The following is an 8992-nucleotide window of genomic DNA, read 5'->3' on the forward strand; positions in this document are numbered from 1 at the left end:
TATAAGATGTTCCTTCCCTTGACTATGATGAGCATGTCATATGACGAGAGTACAGGATTAGAAAAAAAAAAATAATCAAAGACAGCAGAATCTGTTCATTTGTTTTACTATTTAAAGGAAAGTGTTTTTCCTAACCATATCCCAGAATGAAAGCAGACCCCCAGCCAAACAAATACACGTTAAGTCGCAGTTCTCTAGGAAATAATATCCTTTGCTCCTGAGGAAACATACCAAGTACATTGCTTTTAAGCTTCCTAGTCACTGACCATCAAATTTTTAAAATGCTGACTTCTGAGATGAGGGCTCATAAGCTTTTTGACTGCTTTTGGACCTGTGCTTAGACTTTTCTGAACCCATCACCTTATTTACATTGGCTATTGGCCTCTCACCTGTCTCCACAATTTGCTTTCTCAGTTATGAGGGGCAGTTAACTCTACAAGAATATCAAATGCTGAGTTATCTCTATTTCATAAACCATTCAGACAGAAAAAAGCATTATATACACCTTGTAGATAAGAAACCTATGGCAGAGGTTAAGGACAAACTTTTCAAAGCATGCTCTCCTAGTTCTGGGATTCCAACAGAAGAGAGCAAGCAGTTCAGCGCATATGAATAATGCCTGTAGCTGAAATTACAAATGCTCGGACACCTCGAGTTGGGTTCACAAAAAACACAGAGCTGCAAAATGAGAGGTTACTTATGACCTGTTTCTCTCACAGGCTTAACAAGGTTGCTCAGACGCAAGTCAAAAATGGAAATCAGAACCTCAGATGTTCATTTCTATGTTTTTATACCAAACGACCAGGACAACAAAGGCAGACAGCATCCACAGAAATGCCCATAGCAGGATGTAAAACTTGTGTAAAGAATCTATTTCAATTCCTTTGCAAAGCTGCTGCATACAGGCAAGGTGAGACACACGCGGCTATGCTGCTTCCTCCTGTGCTGTTTGGTGCTACAACCTGGCAGAAGAGGCGGCAATACTGGGCAAAACCCCAGAGGGTTCTTTAACTTGTGCTAGGATCCAGCAAGCGCTTTTGCCAGACCAAAGCTTTTTAGAGTACATAATTGTAGCTACATTCTGACTCATTTCCTGAGTGGCATCTAACTTTACACCGGCATGTAAGTCAAAATCATAACCCCACCCTCCTGCTTTTTTTAAATTTTAAGCAAAAACCAAGTTGCAATAAAAATGCACACCTTCCTCTCCCATCCCTCTGCCTCTGCTCCACCTCAGAGCATAACTGAACATTAAATGCAAGCGACAAGATTACAAATTTTCTCCTCTGCTTTGCTTTGCAAAGCTTAAAATCCTTCAGAAATTCCCTAATTTCATTTTTCTCCCCCATTTTAGCCATACGTTATTTACATGCCAGATGGGTTTTCCCCAAGCTCTCACACCACTAAGAAAACTGCAGCATTTTTTGTTAATTTATCACTGTATTAAAATATAAGAAGTGAACCATACATAGATAAAATGAATTATAGGTGTACCTCCCATGCATTCTGTACATTATGCTAAGCAAAAGCTGTGTTGTGTTAACTGTCAAGCTGAGAAAGAGCTGACATTTGTTATTTTAATTAATAGTTTACTTTGCTGAAATAAGCTTCTATGAGAAGCTATGACTTTTATTAAATCTTCACTACAGCATTATTTTCACAGATTGGGAGGCAAAAACTAATTTCAAAACTGCTTTGCCCTACAAGGTCACTGCCAACAGCTTGAATGCACATGTCAAGGAGACATCTGCTTCAGAGATACCAATCTATGTTAAATGTGCATTATTTCAAAAATTTAAGATACTTTTCATTGCAAAAAAAATTATTTCAGCAATTATGTAGTTTTTAACTGGTGTTTAGTAGTAAAGGTTTTTATCCCCTGTGGATTTTTTTAGTATTTCATAACTGCCACCCTGAATTCTTAGACCTTAGCATTTGGTTTAGAAATCACAGTAAAGCAATACCCATAGATGAATTCAGACAGACAAGCTGTCTGTCACTGATGTAAATCATTATAGAATTACACAGTAAGTTTATACATTTTCTTTGCCCAAGTATTTTGAGGTCATTGATGAGACCAGAGAATTTCTCATTTCTCTTTTCTATGAAAAGAACAATCGTATTTTCAGCTAAGCAAATTTATTCCATTTCAAACCAATGCAAGTATGCTTGGCAAAAGAGAAAACTCTTAGTACACTGACCCAGTGATTCTCTGGATGCAGTTCTTAAGTTAGCAGTTTCACAGGCTGTGCTGTCACCGATTTCAAAAGAGCTTCATGTGTAAAGAAGACACAGTGTTCTGGAGAGCCAGACCTTTTCTTCTGATTCTTGATCCACTTGAAGACTGTAAAGCAGGATACTGTTAAAAACAGCACAATCTTTTTTTTTTTTTTTTTTGACATCAACGTATGAAGATCAATACATCAATTGATTGCTATGAATTATATTTCACTTAACTTTCTTTTATTGAGGTCTAGCCTTACAATGAATAAAACTTGTGCTCTCATGATTGATCTGTTGCTTCATATTAATGGAAATATTCTCATTGACTTCAAGCTCTCAGTGCTAGAAATAACAAGCCCGAATGTTTATGACTATGTAGTGTAACTGCAGGCAGGTAATAGCTTGCTCTGCCTCTACTCTGAAGTGATTAAAAGTTCCATTGTCAAGATTAAAATAGACCTAGGATGTTTTTTATTTGTTGGAATATACATATTATACTTTGAATTTTAGAAGATGGAAAGTTCTGTTCATCTACTTAGGTATTTTTGTTTTATTTTTTGAAGAAAGGAGAATTTTTTTTGCTGCTCAAAAGCGTAGCAGTAAGGCTGTTATAGCCAACTTTGGCCTTAAGGATCCAAGAGCGGCACAGGTTATGGAGAGAAAGAAAACAATCATTAGACCAATACTGGAAAAATGGACAGGGTTTTGGGCTAAAAACCTTTAATCAGGGCATATGCATGTAAGAAAGAAATATACATTTGCCTGAATATAGATTCCCTTACAGGCATATACAAAGGATTGTCTCTTTCATGCTTTCCCTCATGGACAACTAATTCTGCTAATCCTGTGTGTTCTCATCTCCCACGGTCCTCAGGATTTTATCACCGACCCAACAGGACCACTCAGTAGCTGTTGGTAGCCAGGACTGGGACATCTAGTCCATCTGTGTTTACGCTTTCTTTGCTTATACCTGTCTCTCTTTTCACATTCCATAAAAACAACTTTCAAAATCCTCTGAGTAACAAAACTCTTGGTTTCATAATGCACCTTTCAATAAATAGTTTTTTTGCAGCAGGTATTACCCGATTCCCATTTCTGGGGGGAATTCTGGGTTTGAGGAGCAAGCCAGATGTTGCAAATTGCATGGCTGACCTGTAACTGCATGGCTCCGCATAGCTTCTGTAGCATCCCCGTTGCACACGTTCATGGATGAACTGCACTGGTGACAGGTCTGATTTTGTTTCTGCAGGAGTCAGCTATACTGTCCCGCCTCAGGCCTGAACCTGCTGTAGCTGAATCGAGTATTTGCTGAGCCCGAGGCCGTAACCTGCTGCTGCTGCCTTCATCTTTTATTTGATAACTGCCTGATGCCACCTGTCTACCTCACATGATACAGCAATTGGGACCAGATCATTTCCACCACACAGAAAGCTGGAAATAAATGTCCCTCCCGGTGTGTTTATAACTCCACTGAAACAATAGGAAGATACTTTCTCGTGGAACTGAAGGAGCACAAAAACACTCCCATCACAGCTCAGATGGAACCACTTTTAATCCAAATATCTCTGGAAAAGTAGAGAGATCAGGTTTGCAGCACATAAGGAGTCAAACAGCAAAGTTACACGCACCCCATGGACAATCGAGCCATGGGATTTCCTTCCAGAAAAAACTCTGTGACAACTTTATAATTCCTCATTATAACCTTATTTATCAAATGTTGTACTTACTGCATGGCAACGATGCAAAGAGGGATCTTCAGAAGAAAGTAGGATCAAGACTAAAGACTTGCTGAACCCCAGCAAACGATCTGTACTGACCTCATCTCAATAAAACTGTGATGCACCAAAGGAAGCTTGCAACCCTGTTAAACTGGCTGGCTCAAAGAGTTTGAAGGAATAGGAATACAATTCGCTTTTCTAATTAGTTCCTATAGTTTTCCACAAATACCACTTTCATAATCTAAATTATTGCAAAAAGATGATTTTTTTTTCACAAGAATAAGTCAGGATTCTTTTATACTACGTGTCAAATGATGTTTTATTTAAACTTCTACATTATATTAAAATATTATCACAACTTACACACAAACACTGCATTGCTGTCTATACTAATATATAGTAGTAAAAAGTAAAAATAGAAATAATAATGGAAATTATAAAGATAAAATGAAAATTTCAGTGACTTGTATCAACTATAGATCTAAATTTGGAATCTGGGATGGGTTTTAAATAGATAAGAGGAACAAAAGGAGTTTATAATGCAGGGAAACAGTCACTTCAGTCTTTTATCTTTGTTTGGCCAGTGAACAACAATATGTATATTTATTGCCTATTAACATCTGCCAACAACAAAGCAAGATGATATCAAGAATTTTTATAAGGTATATAAAGATATTTATTGAAGTTGTGTCACTTTGTATCTTTTGGAAGTTCATTTTCAGTTCCTGGCAGTTTATGAAAATTCAAACTATACACCATTGCTTAGCGATAATCCCGAATACTGGGAAACAAATATTACAAACCAGGGCTAAAGGAAAAGGTAAGTCTAACAGCAAACAATTCTGACATTTGCTTTTAACTGAATTTTTTGTATAATTGCTGTGTACTTTCCAATAAGATAAAAGGCGATATACAACATATAACCTTTTTAATATAGAAAGGCAATCATCTTTTAAGCTTTCCTAAGAGGTAACAGAGTGGTAACTAGCACTATATAAATACAAAGTAGATGCTTACAAGATAACATTCAAACTGAATGCAGGGAAACAAGCAGCACTTGAATGGTTAATCTCATGTATTTTTAAAGAAAAAATATTTACTGGTTTCGTTTTCTCCAGTTCTATCATCAATAATGCAACTCTGCTTTGTTTACATATTCCTTACAAGTCACCTGGGCTTTATTCTCCTTCCCGTCTCCTCTCCACCCTACATTTCTAAGCTCATTTGTTTTGAAAAAAAACCCATAATATTAGGATCTTTTACAGCTGAGAACTATTAGGATGAAATGTAACAGATATTAAACATAGGGAGTTGTTAAAAATGTGCTAACACAAGTGAAATCCAAAAAAACTAAGGTATGTGAGAAACATATAAAATTTCTTTACGCATGTCCTTCAAAAAAGTTTAATACATAGTCAGGTCACATTATTGCACATCAAATTCTCTAGGTCTCTAGCTGCCAGTAGCAATTATCTGTAAGAGAACATATTTTCCCTTGTGACTAGCTATCGGGAATTTTTGAGTATACCTAAGCATAGCCTTGAGCAAAACTCCTACGGGGCGTATTTGGAATAGAGTATTTCATTTGGATGAAATATTAAGGTTTCCGTGCAGTATGTCTATCTATATATTTATACATCTGTTTCAACATATTGATCTGTTTATCTGTTTACTTTAATTACATGAAATAGTTGTATTAAAATGTAAATAGTTCTGAATCTGCACATTTCTGTGCACAGTTTTTAGAAGTACAGCTTCCTGGTTCCTGAGGCTGCTTTCTATAACAATGCATTCCGTACCGATGGCTCCCACCAGCCCGGGGGTGCCGGGGGTGGACCCCAGGGCTTGGCTCTGGGGCTGCATCACTGCACCCCTCACCCGCTACAAACACCCTTCGCTCTGTATCAGCTAACGGTAATGGGACATGCTAGTGCTTGTTACGGTATGACTGATGATCGCACATGCAACCGGGGCAGGGGGGAACCCAGGAAACCAAAAAGGATGGAGTCTTTAAGGAAAAGGAGCAAATTCCATCACTGCTGAGGGAATATATAAAGTCCTATATTTGATCATCTTTAAAAATGTATGAGGCAATCCAGCTTGCTAGAGGACTTTAAACAATGCCTGCTGCAGTGGTTTACAAACCCCTGCATGCCACAGGGTCAAGTTTGCTACCACAAGTTTTCAAACAAGTTTCTAGTTTCACAGTGCTCTAGATGGAAGGGTATTTTTAAGTTTTCTAGAAACACGGTGCCTATAAAAAGGACAGGAAAAGAAAATAGTGTAGTTGGATGATAATGGTCGCACAGCGTAGAAGAACCCCTGGACTCCACTAATAAGAAACACAATGCAAATGTGTAGCAAACCTACTAATGAAAGAGATGAATTTAATTTCTATCTTGTGAACACAGGTGCAACCACCCGCTTCCAAATGAGATTATGTTGGTTTCATTTTGATATGGACTGGGTCTCAACTGTACATTAACTATAAGAATGATTACTTGGTCTCATACTACACCCTCTGAAGTCTACAATAATCTTTCCTGATTTTAGAGGCAGTCAGATCAAATCCTTTACATTTATGTATTATGCATGTGTATTTATTGTATAACCACATTTAAATGTATGACAATACAGCTGTAAAAATTAAGAGATTATTATTCAAACAGAGAGAGAGAGTAAACTTTATCAGGAGGCTAGTGATTTTTAAAAAAAATTTCTAACAGCAATAGACAATCACTAATTTTCATCAACACAGTAGTTTGAATAAATGCAAGAGCAAGCATAGCAAAGACTTTCATAGCTTTTATATGCACTGCAAAAAAAAAACAGCATTACAGCTTTGACAAATGAAATATTCTGTGAGTCTTTATAGCCTTGGTAGAACAAGAGTTGATACTTTCTAGCTTTCACATGACCATGAAATGTATGAAAAAGCAAAAAAGCATAAATTCTCATCTCTCTTCTTAATAATAGATTCACAGTCTTAAATGGTGTTCTTCCTTCCTGAATTTTTCCAAACCTATCCTATTTATCTGATTGGATTTCTGTCCCATCTTTCCACATATTACAGCTAATCAGTACCCCCTGATGAGAAACAGTCCACCGATAGAAAAAGCAGTTGGATAAGATCTACATTAACAAATGTAGTTCATTTAATATCATTTGTACTGCTGCATTATTAATAATACATAATTACCCTGTGCAGGCTGCAAGGGGGAAGAATAAAATCATTCATTAATTTCTTGCCTTTACAAAAGGAGTAGTATATTTGCCAGGGGAAAAAAAAAAAGTATTGGACTCACAGACTGTCATTCATCAGTTTTGCATGTCGCACTAAAATATTAACATTTTTGTGTGGAAAGTACTGCTATATTTAAATTAGATCCTTACACTAGCCCAAGAAATGGTGTGCCATACCACCACTGGAACCCTAAGTTGTTATTCTGAAAGCACTGAACAAAGAAGCATGACAGCCGACTATCTGAAACTTGAGATTGCCAGACAGCTACCGAGGGATATTTTCAATGCATACAAATTCCAGACCAAAAAAAGATACAGAATTTTCCATGACCTACACTGGGCTATATTTGTTGTACAATCTATTACTTATCTAATAATCTATTTAGTATTTTTTCATTAAACTACTCCAGACTTTGCAGACTGTAGGAAGCAAATACAGACCTGCCTTATTTTTGTCCTCCCTCTTTAGTCCAAATCAGCACAATAACTTTTTACACCAGTTACAGAACAGTGTAAGAGCCTGCTAAGTTGCAGGCTAAAAGTACCTTTTAGGATAAAGGATAAATTCATCCAAACGTGAGTCAAAATTTGTTGTTCTCAGTCCAGTAATAGTCTCAGTGTTGCTATGCATGTTTTGCCTGAAGAACTGATATTTTTGATTATTTGACCCTTGCTCTAACTTTATCAGACATACTAAACTATTCTATATAACGACTCTTTCTAGAACTCTCATGTTCTTTAAAAAAAAAGAGAGAGAGAGAACACGCTCACATGCTAAAACCCAGAACTATGTTTCTATATTTTTTCCTGGAAGCAAGAGTCTCGTTGTCTACTAATGCTGTGAGTAATATACATGCCTGCATTTATTAGAGGAGGAAGGTTCACGTCTCTAAAGCGCTTTCCCTCTGGCCAAGAGTGGGAGACATGAGGCAGGGACACACGAAGCATCTGACTCTCTTTTTCAGGAAGATTTTGGATCACAATCCGACTTGCTCTCAGAAATGCTTAGCTTAGCTGAGACAGTACCTCAGAAATTTTGGCGAGTATTCCTAGTACTTCCTACATACTTCCTACAATAGATTGTGATTTAAAGACACAATTCAGCTGTGTCAAAGTAATCTTCTGTAAGATACCATGTTCATATTTAGAAAGGGCTACAAGACTGAATGCAGTGCCGGAGTTGCTAGATGGAATGGCAGTCTCCAGGTTTGGGCACAACCAGGACCCACTAGCTCGCCGATGTTCACCTCAAGAATATAAACAAAAATATACAAAATTACCAATGGATCAAAACACACAGTGGTATGCTAGAACTGGAACAAAGCAACTAAGAAGAAGAAACTAATACAAGGAAAAAGTGAATTAAAATTCTCTCATATAAAGTTAACAGGTGAGAGGACCTTGAAATGAAGAGGTATAAAAATGTGAGAAGAGAAAAATGTTTTTAAAAAAAAAAAAAATCAAAGTTGTGTATGTGAAGGGCAAGAATATTAGCTATAAAACAAAACAACATAAAAAATATCAAGAAAGAGGACGGTAAAATGAACGCACAAGACAGAAAGCAGATTATGACAGGTATCACTAAAATCAGAGATTTTCCAGGTACAAGACAGGGTGAATAATGGGCTGAGTTCAGAAGGCAGAGCTGAGCTCACCTTGAGGAGAGAGGGAAAAAGCTTATTCTGTATAAATTGAATTAACGTACCTGCATGACGGAGTATGTGGGAGAAGGGCCCAGCTCAATTAAAGATGATCAGCAGGAAAAAAAAACAGAGCGCAGTGAAGAGCTGCTTGTCCCACTCAGTGAA

This window comes from Calonectris borealis, chromosome 8 (genome assembly GCF_964195595.1).
Source record: "Calonectris borealis chromosome 8, bCalBor7.hap1.2, whole genome shotgun sequence".
NCBI classification, from domain to species: Eukaryota; Metazoa; Chordata; class Aves; order Procellariiformes; family Procellariidae; genus Calonectris; species Calonectris borealis.